Source organism: Coffea arabica, chromosome 3c (assembly GCF_036785885.1).
Source record: "Coffea arabica cultivar ET-39 chromosome 3c, Coffea Arabica ET-39 HiFi, whole genome shotgun sequence".
In the NCBI taxonomy this organism is placed as follows: domain Eukaryota; kingdom Viridiplantae; phylum Streptophyta; class Magnoliopsida; order Gentianales; family Rubiaceae; genus Coffea; species Coffea arabica.
Window position 1 is genome coordinate 38,714,840 of NC_092314.1, and position 12,750 is coordinate 38,727,589.

At 35.5% G+C, this 12,750-nt stretch overlaps 1 long non-coding RNA gene and 1 pseudogene across 2 annotated transcripts; both read right to left on the minus strand.

Annotated features, from left to right (window-relative positions):
- Positions 1–543: 543 nt before the first annotated feature.
- LOC140038136 (uncharacterized) lies at positions 544–6,397 on the minus strand. Of its 2 annotated transcripts, none has more exons than XR_011841956.1 (2): positions 6,134–6,397; positions 544–1,305 (listed from the first exon to the last, which is right to left on the minus strand). It is a non-coding gene; the product is annotated as an uncharacterized lncRNA (long non-coding RNA). The 2 variants fall into 2 exon arrangements; XR_011841957.1 differs by having other exon boundaries at positions 544–1,309.
- A 1,257-nt stretch (positions 6,398–7,654) lies between these two features.
- LOC113735024 (uncharacterized) lies at positions 7,655–11,969 on the minus strand (annotated as a pseudogene).
- Between the last annotated feature and the right edge of the window lie 781 nt (positions 11,970–12,750).

Consider the following 12,750-nt stretch of genomic DNA (forward strand, 5'->3'; position numbering starts at 1 on the left):
CCTACTCCACAACAGAGTTGCAACCACCATTTCACGACTATGGCTCCGCCTCTGTGAGGTTAAAGAGATTTTGACATTGTCTATTGGGAAAGCTAGTAAAAGGGATGGGGTTGGATAGTTGGATCCTTAATTAATGTGTGTGCCTATTTCTCATAAGAATAATTCGCACGGACTCCCGTACGAAACATACTAGTATTTCTAGGTGACAAGTGTGTATTTTGTGAAACTATAGAACTGTCTTGTGTAATAGATATGCAAAATTGTGCCCTCCTAGTCCTGTTTATGATTTCAAGTGTGCCCTTCTGGAATTCCCGTCCGACCCCCAACTCCTCTTACTTGTATGTCAAGCAGCAATGCTGTTAGCAATGGCTCTGGCGACCTACATTAGTTATGTAGCTAGATAGAAGCATATTTTATTACAAGATACATTATTTGTCTAGCTAGACAGAAGTATAATTTATCTAGCTACATTATTTTCACCAGTTGCAAACCTTAAACAAGAAGCTCAAAAATGCTTGTTAAAAAAATGTGCAACATGAAAAATTGACACATAAGGTGATCATCATGTTAAAATTTCAATGTCTGTCCGACCAAGTATTATACCACTTGCAAGCCTAAATGTGACTCTCAAATGGTGGTTTGAAAAAAAAAACTCATATAGTACAATACAAGTATAAATCATGACACCAATAAGGCATGAATCAAATTGTCAAGGTTCCAAAAATCTTTCCCATACAATTTGGAGCGGACTAGGGGTCCGGGGACTCCTTGACAAGTTGGATCATTTTGTATGTTAATTCCTGCAACTCAAAATTTGCCTATACCAACCATTAAGACTTTCAAGAAAATTTGCTTTTTCTAATTGGTTCTAGGCAAATATTAGATATTGCTAGCCTCAACTCCCAAGCTATAACAAGTGTAGGGGAAACATAAGCAACAAAAATAAGACCATGATCAATCAAGATCTTACTTATGTGATTGCAACCAATCACATATAGCTTAGAAAGGAAGCGTGTAGTCATGGACCTCTGTCGCCCCAAATTGGGAGTACATATCCAAAGCAGCAGTTCTGACTGCGTCCTCAGAAGCTAAGCCATGTCAAATAGCAAAGCGATGAGCGGACTTTGATATGCTCAGATCTGCAAAAAGAGAGCAGGCTTCAATAAGATTCAACATGGTAACTGTGTTAAGATTTTCTTCAACCAGCTTCATCTCTCGGAAAACAGCAATTGCTTCGCCAGGCATGTCCCAGTAAGTGAATGCTGCAATCATTGTGCTCCAAGTGATTGCATCTCGGTGCTTCATCTGACTAAACAAAGAATTATTAACCAACTGATTTGATTCATAACCTTTCCTAAGTACTTTGGAATGAATCAACGTGCATTGATACGGTAACATAAGATACTAGTAATAGTTCACGTGCTTTGCACCTGATTATAATATCCTAAAATATATAATTCTTTAGATACTAAAAATTTTGATCATCATGGATTAGCTGTTTTTTGGTGTATTTTTGAAAAACTTTAATGTAGCAGTGTATATGAAAAACCTTTTTTGAGTTGTTTTTGTTTGTGTATTTCTGTAACATTATATTTGAAAAACAGGAAAATCCAAATGGAGCTATGTTATTTATTTTATTTAGCCAGTTACTTTTTACAATTTTATTAAATGGAAAGTGACAAAAAGCATTCCAATGTAGTTAACATGTCTTTTAAGATTAAATTTGGAATCATGAACCAAACATTTTTTTGATTTATCGCTTAAACTCTAACATATCAAATATTGATAATATCAAGTTTAAACCCTGCATACTGTAATGTAATTGTACAGATTTTCACTTCAACTAAGAAACAAAACTGTAGTTTGCCAATTGCTACCATCTGAACATCATGGGGAGGCAAATTTAATTCAGCTTATAATTTATGTATCGACATTTTATGATAAAAAAGCAAGTATATCTTGTTTCCTAGAATTGGAATGCCAAATGTTCTATATTTTCAGAACAATGAGACATTGTGCTCAATGAAAGTAAGGTGTATGGCTATTATCCAAAAGGAGATATGGGTTTGGCTCTAAAATGGTCACATAAATAGCTAATTTATAATCTATTCTCTTTTTAGAACATGTAAGAGCAAACCAAATGATGCTTGCTGCAACTTTAAATTACTTTCCCATCCTAACTTGAGATATAGCAAACGTAGATTTATTTCAGTCATCAAATTTATTCATCACAAATTTTAATGCTTTCATAAGTCTCCATGCAATCTAATCTAAATGTCATGTTCCAATCTAATCTCCATACAAATTTTAACTTGATATTACCAAAATAGTTAATACCATGTTCTAATACGTTATTAAGGTGAGCTCATTTAAGCTGTTTGAACTTGAATTTTGGTTTACATTTGTACATATATTCGCATTACATTCAGGTGACGATTATATCCAGATTCTAACTAAAAATGAGAAAGAAGAAAAATCCTCGATGAAGATAAACATAAACAAACGCAAAAAGCAAAGGGAAAGATGAATAAATTTTAGATCACTATGGACTTCTCTTATTTGAAATAAACTTAATACACGTAAAAGGTGTGGAAAAAGAAAACCAACGAAATAATGGCCAACCATAAGAAAAGGACAATTTGCAACTTTGCACCATAATCCCTAACATTGTTGTTCTATCACTTTTCCCCTTCCATTAACACACGCTCCATTACTTGAGGATTGAAAATTACAAATAAAACAGAAAAAAATGTCTACTTCTAGACTAAATGGGGTACTTGTACTAAACCCTCTAAAAGTATAATGTACTTTTCATTTTAATATCTATCTTTCAAGTGTGTCAATTAATCCTTTTTAATCATTAGTCAACATAATTATGTTGCCAAAGCTACTGAAATGACAAAGATACCCCTAGCACTATTGCGGCTTTCTTTTAATGTATAATTGTGTTGTGAAAACAATTTAAAAGCCAAACATGTCCCTATATGCCTATACTGCTGTTGAAAACAGGAGTTAACCCTCACTTTGTTTTCAAGTTGCTAAAGATGGGCCATCGTGTACTAGACTTAACCCACTAAACAATTCTTTAGTTCAATCATTGACCTATGATTAATTGGAACAAAAGTAATTAATTATAATTTATTCCATGCAAAGAAAGAGATGCCGCCTTAATGAAATGTATAAAGGCCAACAACCATAGATAAACCACCAAAATAAAAAAAAAAATTTGCTAAACAAAAGCTTATTTTGAAAACAGTAATTAACCATTATCTTATTTCCAAGTTGCCAATGGTGGGCCATTATCTATAGACTTAATGCAATGAAAAATTATTATTTTGTTCCATCATTCACTAACAACAAGCTGGAAGAAAACTAATCATTGATTTAGCCCACGCAGAGAAAGGGAGTCATCTTCATGAAATGTTTAGACGCCGTAACAACCATTTATGAACCGTTAAAAACAAATACATGTTTATTCTAATTAAACAAAAGAGATCACAAAAACCAAACCAAATTAACTACGTAAGGTTAGAGGTGAGAATAGATATTAGCATAGTAAAATACGATACTATACAATTAGTAAAATTGAAATTTTGAGTATTTGAAAAATTGAACCAAATTCGTTTCTTGATTCTTCAGCATCAAATTGATGTCCATTTCAAAGTAAAATCAAGTTCAATAATATACTGTTAAACGCACATGCAATGGGTGAGAGAAAACTACATAATCCAATACTAGATATAAAAAGACTTGAAGTCAATGGTGACTGGGGAGATTATTAAAAAAAAAAAAAAAAATTCAGCGTCAGTAAAGCAAGTTGCATTTCGTGACGGAAAATAGTCTGGTAGTACGTCGGGAGACAAAATTGATTATAAAGCCATCCACGAAAAGCAAATGACAAGAACACCAGACCAATTAAAAAAGGGTTAATTAAACTGCATACCTCGCAATTTGTTGATAGTTACACTTTATATCTCTTATATTTTAGTTATATACACTTCTCGTACCTCTAAATTATAGGTGATAAATAAATCTATTTAACTAAATTTATTCATATCCATCCATAAATAGTTAGATATGAATATTTTAATTTTTTTTATATGAATATATATGAATTATTCAATTATACCCATTTAATAAATGAATATAATTGAGAAGAAATTTGAGACTCGCGTTTGATTATTGCACTCATTGTTAGAGACTTTCATGCATTAATATTGTTGAATCCTTGTATGCAGTGGAATGGAATGTTTTATACCTGTTGCCAACGGTGTTCCTCTTACCTACGATATACCTCTTGACGACCAATAGAAAAGGACATATATTAACTTTTCAAACATGAGGATATCAGAAAGACTTTCATGCCTTACCCTTGGGGCGTGAAGACTGACTTGTTCTTCCACATATACAATTCATTGGAGGCAAAATAGTAGGTTTTTGGATTGATTGGTGCCGTACTCATGGAGAAGAAGCGATGAGGAAATATCTCAGTAGAGGGGAAGAAATGAGACGGAATAAAGATATTTTAGTCTTCTGGTAATCAAATCCTTGTACGACAGTAGAAATATTGATACTATTAGGTTATGTTACTTTTTTTTTTTTTAGTAATGTTACAAATTAAGAAACTACTTTTTCCAAAGATTCGTATGATATATTTGATCTAAATGCCTTGTTAAACAATTTTACGATAGTCCGTGCATATTTGGTATTATGACTATTATCGTTTTCCTATTTCTTGATTTCGTTTGCTTTCCTATTTTCATATTTCATGATTCTTGGGTGCAGGGAAACAATTTTTAATTTGATAATGCTACTAATTGGATTTGTAGTAAACATATTTGGGTAGTAAACTCTTTGGTTTAAAAAAAAAATTGCCGGGTAAGTTCTTCGACTTTGCCAGAAGTAGTCGTTGCTTGTATGTAGCAAAACCCTCGATAACAAGGCTTAAGATCAAGCAGTATGTTGCCAAACATTTCAAGGAAAAATTTGTCCTCGAAATATACAATTCAAATTGGGGAAGAAGGCATTAGTCTGCCCAGAGATAATTGTAGATAAAATAAACGTAGTTTGTGCATTGGTAACAGCCTTTTAATTATAGTTGGGCAAACCATCATTAAGCCAAATGAAACAAGTGGGGTTAAATGGAGGCATCAATTAGCTTCATAAACGGCTTGTAAGGCATGGAACTATGCATAATTAATTCTTCCAAAATGATAACGTGTGGTTTGCCATCTAAAGCACAAGTGAAACTTGGTATTTGGCCCTCACAGGGTGGTCCAGCGGTAAGCGGGTTCTTAAGAACTCTTGAGATTTTGGGTTCGAATCTTACTCTGGACTTAAATCCCTATGACTCACCCGGAGTCGCTACGTGGGATCGTGACGCACTCCTCCGATTTGATTTGCCAGCTCAGGTCCTAAGGGTTCGAGTCGGGGCATGCTCCGGTTGCACAAAAAAAAATTGGTATTTGGTTACTAAAATGCTCAAGCTTTTATTGACCTTGTAAACAATAAATATTAGACATAGGAGTATAGGACTAAAGTTTTTTCATTTTTACTTTTTAAAAAAGTCTACAGTTATATGTTTAAGGTTCAAGGGCAAGTATTACAATCCTCAAATATTAAGGGGTTAAAGTGCAATTGACCAGAAGATAGTACCAGCACCTGAGACAAAAGGTACCTTAATACAATTGTTGTATAACAATGTCGCAACTCGCAACTTGGTAATTAAATGACCTGAACTAAATGGGACTTCTAAGGCACATTCAAAGGATGAAAACCTTGTCCCATGATGCAGTTTAATTGGCAAAAACATTAGCTAAAAATCCGTGATGTTCCTAGTTCAATTTTTAAATCCTCTTTTTTCTCTATTCTTTTTTGTAAGGTTTATTGTCTTCCCTCAAAAAAAATAAAAATAAAAACCCAAGTTAAAACCGCTATTCCAGAAAACAAACACAAAAGAGCACTTTAGAGGGTAACAAGGAATTCACAAGACAAATGCATGTAAAAGCAAATCATGTACTATAGAACTCCAACAAAGACATCAAACATGAACCAACTGAAAAAATCATTAATGCAATCAACAAAATGACAATAGAGTGGCAAGAAATGTATGTATGTTCAGACTGAAGATTACCTGAAGGAGTTTTTTTCTTCGGTAAAATATAGAAAACCTTTTTGTGGCTCTGTCGAAAGTCAACGAACGACCCCATGATCTGTCGGCAAGCTGCCCTATGGTTGCGGCCAGATTTGGTCACCAAGGAGAGGGGGGGGGGGATAGAGAGGGATGGGTTGGGAAAGGGAGGGAAGAGGAGAAGTGGGAAGAGGGGGAGGGGGAAGTGAAAAAGGGAAGAGAAGAGAAGAGAAGAAGGTGGTGGCAGCTAGTGATGATGGGTGGTAGTAGGTGGAGGGGAGGAAAGAGGAAGGAGGATGATGTATAAATTTTAAAAATTTTAAAAGTATCTCAAAAGTTTTAAAATTTGTAAAATCACCCATGATAGTTAAGTGAAAAGAATTTGAGCACCAAAAAGAAAAATGAAAAAATGAAAACAAAAGAAAAAATATTAAAGTAATAATAATAATATATCACTTGCAGGTTTCATGCGAAATTTCATATTAATTTAAAGTACAAGGCAATTATGTGAATATTTTAAAATCACAAGATGACTTATTGATCTTCAGTGAAACTACAAGAAAGTTTTCTGTATTTTATCTTTTTTTTTAAAAAATATTATAACATTACGTGTAATGTGATATATATAAGATGAAAAAAATGATTAGAAACTTTTCCAAGTGCTAATTTAGAATCCATTAAATCAAGGCGAAGTTGATACAACGTCTCTTTGCTCAATTGAAAGTGCAATGCTTTTTATTGATTATTGAAATTTTTATTCTCTCATCTCTTATCTTTTTTTTTCTTTGTGAATAACGCGTATAAGTTAAATTTTTCCTCACCAATTTTATCGGGGGCAAAAGTATGAATACGAAGACAATACTTTCATAAACTTTCATACTCTTGAGCAGACAAAACATTGACGAACACGGGGGTTGGTGGCCCGTGGTTCCTTCCAGTCCGTCCTAGTTCAGGATTCTAGATACCTAATCAGCCGTCGAAGGATGGATCGAGTCAACTTGTGATAGATCAGATACTGTCTCTCCGTCACCCTCCGTGTGGGACCTTTTGACCTTACCAGTACTTTTTTAAAATCAAAGTTGATGATGGACCTTACCAGTACTTGACTCTGAGATGCAGCAACCATTTCTCCAAGTTCCAGCCTCTTAGCAGTTTTCTGCAAAGGATTTTGGAATGAAATCCTTGAGTACCTCTGTGGGCAATCTGCTGCGCAATATTGGTTGAGCACAATAATCCGGCTTTTCTGGAGAAATCTGCTTCAAAGTTTTCAGGTGTGTGAGTTCAGCTTAACATTTTTTCCTCATCTATCTTTCGAAATAAAGTTGCTTAATTCTTTAATTCTCTAGCATAGTGTATAACTAGTCCGTTAAAAGATCTCATGTATTGTACCTTCAACTTTTGCTGGGTGCTTTTACTTATCTTGAATTGTCGAGTCAACTGTCTGTCTTCTTGGTCTACCTCAGGAGTGTTAATCATTTCCATTGAGGGGAATTTACAATCTTTTTGTTTAAACGATTAAAAAGATTAGGGCCACAAAATCAACCATTGTTCAGACAGATACGTTACAGCCAAATCTGTAGGCTAGCTATGCTTTGTGAGTAGAGATAAGTCGAACAATCGGCACGGTAAAAAGGCTGTACCTATTGTTATTTTTCCCAAAACACAATCTTAGATCAGCTCATTAGGGCAGTTATGTCTATCACACGCCGAAATCCCAAATCATTTACTTGGGATTTCGCAGAGCAATGATTACAGAATCCCGGCGAAGGAACATTTTACTAATGAACTATCCTTGTTAACTGGAAGAGCTTTTTTCTTGCCTTTTCCTGTCTTGGGCACCACAGTCCACATCTCTCTGACATTTCCAGAACCATATTGCAGTGCCTGTCAAAGGCGCGCACACGACCAAGAAGCTTTCTGTTGTTCTGACAGTTAATGAGCACCTGAGTGTTATTTTTGACACTCAACATCAAGACAGATAGAGTCCCAGTGTTATATTCTTCTTCCTCATTCTTCACACCATCCTCCTCCATTGGCCCGGTCATTTTCAACAAAAGAGAATTGCTTCAGCTCTCCTCCAATGGAGTGACAAAAAATTGGGCCATGATGTACAAAGCTATTACTACAGACTCTATACATTGGTGAAAACTTCATGCTTATAGTTCTAGGGACAGATTCCATTCTAAAGCAAGTGCATAATTCTCTCTGGTTCTAGGAGCTTTCCCCCAAGGTCGAACCACATGCTGTACAGAATCAATAATAGCACGCACTATATTCCGAGAAGTCGAAAACTTATATAGCCAAAATATAGCCTGCATTTCTTGCTTTCCATGGTTCATAAACTGTCACTACGAAAACACGTCTTTTGAACTGATGGCCAAAAGAGTTTGAACTCCAATGCTTTGCTAATCAACTCAGCTTTTCCTCCCAATTGTAGCTCCCTCTAAAACCTGCACTCATGTTTTGGACCTTCTGCCATACAGACTGAGAGACTCTATAGCCAAAAGTAAATGGTCAAAAGTTTCATTTTCTTCTTGACACATTACATTAAGAAGAGTAGTTGAAACCTGTAACCCCCATACCATGATTCTGTTCATAGTGTTTAGCCTTCTTCTACAAGCTAGACATGGTATAAAGGCAAATCTAGGAACATAGTTTTTGCCCCATACAAGTTTATACCAATATGCTTTCAGTCTCCAAGCTCTGAGAATCTTCATAGCAGACTTAACAGATAATGTGTTCGTGGAGCTTGTGGACAAGATTGTTTGATCTTGCATATCTGGAAAAGGTTTAAAAGGATCAGGGGTTGCTTGCATCAAGTCTCTGACATCTTTAGACCACCTCCTCCCACAAGGCCACTTCCAGTTACCATTCAAGATACACTTCCATCTCCCACTAATCTTTTGATAAAGAGTTGAATATTGCTTCTTAGCTGGAGTATCTTCCTCCATGCCCAAGAGGAGTCACTTAGTACTTTTACCCCCAAATAGAATGACCTTTCAGCAAAATTTCAGGCACCCACTTGACCCAAAGGGAGTCCTTCTTAGTACAGATATTCCACAGAAGCTTCATGATCAGGCACTTGTTTTTATTCTGCAAGATTGAATAAGCCCAGTCCACCCTCTTTCTTAGGAGTACACACATCATTCTAGAAGACTTTGGGGTTATAATGCTGCTTAACTTCTCCTGCCCTTAAGAAGGTTGATAACATGCTATGATCAATCTTTCTGACAACTGACTTTGGCAAGATAAAAGCACTCCCCCAATAAAGATGAATACGATTGAGCACACCTTGGATCAACTGGAGTCTTCCACCATAACTGAGCTTTTTGTTTTCCCAATTTTGAATCTTGCTAAATATTGATTGACAATCCTTCATAGATAGTCTATAGGTAATAAGTGGCAGCCCAAGATACTTTACTAGCAATTCCGCTCTAGGCATATGAACAATGTTGCATAGCTCATTATCTAAACTATCAACAGTTCCGGCTAGGAAAACTTGACATTTTTGGAAATTTGGCTTAAGACCAAATAACTCTCCAAACTCATGTATATTGTGATTAATTAACTGAAACGATTCAGGAGAAGCACCAGTTAAGAGGAAGAGATCATCAGCAAAGGCCAAGTGGGATAGTCCAGCCTTTCCACATTTCAGATGGAAGACAAAACCACTTTTATGAGCAATGCTCCATTCAAACACAGCAGTAAAAGCTGCCATGGCAATAGTGTGATAATAGTGCTGTTTAGAGGCATATACATGTAGTTGTGAGAAAAACAAAATTGCAAAGCATCAATAACCTCTTTACCAACCAGTTGCCAATTTGTTTTGAAGAATTCAGCGTAGAAGCCATCCTGGCCTGGAGGTTTTCCACCTTTTATCTGGAATACTGCATTCTTTAATCCCTGCTCAGTTATCTCAGCTTGGAGATTAAGCCTCTATTCATCTGAAAGCTTATTGGATAGGACTTGGTGTAGTCTGGAGTTGTCAGGATTGAGATTCTAACTGCTAAATAATTGCTTGTAGAAGTCCACAGCCATCTCCTTAACTTTCTAATAGTCCTTGACAGTTTCACCATCATCAGCTTACAATGCCACAATTCTATTTTTTGCTGTATGGTTAGCTACCTGTCTATGAAAATATTTTGTGTTTTTATCACCTGCTCTAAGCCACTCCACCCTGCCTTCGTCTCTATAGAAAGCCTCTGCTGCCTTAAGGAGATCAATATACTCCATTTTTACAATCTTTTCCAGTTGAATAACATTTTCATCAGAAGGTTGTCCAGTGAGTGATTTCTGAATCAGACATAACTGCTCCCTTTTTTAAGCACTCTAAGCGAAGTGTTATCAAAAAATTCCTTATTGAACTCTTTAGCTTTAAGGACTCGCGCTTTTGACAAATGCTTCTGACTGGGCTGGCTTGAGAATCATCCTGGTCTAACCATATCTGATGAAGATCTCTCCAGACTTTTGATGACTCATCCAAAAACATGGAACTTGTAAGGCTTTGGGCCAAATTTTAACTCAGAATTAATGGATATTTGTATAGCAGAGTGATTAGAAGTACCAGGAAGAAGGAATTCTGCTTCAGTAATAGGGAAACCAGAATACCATTCTTTATTTACAAAAAACTCTTTTTAATTTTACTATATACACGCCCACCATCTTCTCTCTTATTACACACACTGTAGAAACAGCCCTTAGCAGGAAATTCACCAATGTCTAGAGTATCAATTATTATATCATTGAATGCAGAAATAGCACCAAGGTCATATTCTAAACTTCCCAACTTTTCAGAATAGTTCCTGATGATATTAAAACCTCCCATTATAATCCAGGGAATCCCATCAGCAAGAGGTTTAAGACTATGAAAGTGATCCCAAAATGGTCTCTTCTCTTCAACTTTATTTATCGCGTAGACCATAGTTACTATAAACATATCAAAACCAGGAAATTCCACGAAACATGCAATACACTACTTATGAATTTTAAGTACAGAGCAGGTCATATCATTTTTCCAGCAGTAAATAACTCTACATACACTACAAATACTACCATTGTGCACATAATGCCAATTTGGCAAACATTTCTTCATAACTCTATCCACATTTTCAATACGGAGCTTATTTTCAGTAATACCAAGCATACTAGCTGTAGTACGATTCACAATCTTTTGAATTTCTGATTGTTTAACAGGGTCATCCAACCCCCTAATCTTCCAGCATACTAAGTTCATTATGTAATTGAGGGATAGAGATTATTACTCGTGCGTTTCCTTGCACCTGTGCCCAATTTTTCACCTTTCTGATGTACTTCTTGTGAGAATTCTGACCTCTACAGGTTTTTTCCCAATTCAAGATTCAGCCTCACACCACCTGAGCTGCCATTCCCAACTAAAATAGGTCCAGCTTCTGTAGAAACTGAGATTGTACCTGTTTGAGCAGAGTTAGACCCCAGTTGAGTCACTCGACCTGTAGCCTTATTTGAGCAATCATCCACCTTAGTATATCTAGGAGCCACTACATTATCCTCTTCCAAGCCAACCAATTTCTCTGCTTTTTCTTCATGCACTTTCCCAACTGATTTGGAAATATCACCTTTTGATTCCTTCGATAGCCTTTTGGTAGTTTTAGCCACCAATGGGCACATTTTCACATTATGTCCAAATTTCTGGCAGTGAGAACACCTGACTGGAATCCATTCATACCCTATTGGCTAATTCCCCAAATTCATAATAATAAGGTTAAATTATGTATAACCCTGGTTTTAATCTATTGCCATGTGATCCCCTAACATCTTAAAATATCCATTTCACCCCCTATAATTTTTTGTAAAGTGGAAATTTGATGGAAAATAGCCTGTTTATTGACATTAGTTGAAATACCAATAGTTCTTTTACTTAAATGCTAATCAATCAATGGCTTAACCATCTTTATAAAGATATAGGGAGATTATAAATAAGTGCAAAAATCACAGAGGGTAAAGTGGATATTATACAAACTATAAGGAAGTCATATGAATATTAAGAATATATCACGCTGACTTTGAAATTGATATAAACACTATAATTGATTGTGCATTCCGTTCATTTTCCACTTTACACAAAATCACAGGGAGGTTATGTGATTATTTTAAAATTTTATGGGGGTTATTTGGCATTATGTAAAATTGCAGGGGTTAATAAGTAATTTAATCCTTGTAATAAGAATTTTTGAAGGCCTAGGGGCGTCAATCCTTAACTCAACACAAATTCTAGCATAAGCAACATGATCCTGGGCAGCAGTTTGCTTATCAATGTATGATGAAAGGCATCATATCTATTTGAATCTTTAAAGTCTAGTCCAGCTGAAATAATCTTAAGCATTAAAATATCTTTGGAATCATATGTAGGATTATTTTGATAAATATGTTTACTCCTTAAATCCACCAAGGGAGTTTGGAAATTTCAGAAAAAGTAGGAGTAGTCATGTATATAGCATTGATTACTCTAAATTTGTACCATTTTTAAATGAAATTACTGTCACATCCCTGCACACAATTCATCCGAGACGGTACACCAATGTAACTTGCAAGTTCACTCAGGCCAGCTTCAGTATAGTATTGGAGCTTCATTCTTGGGAATT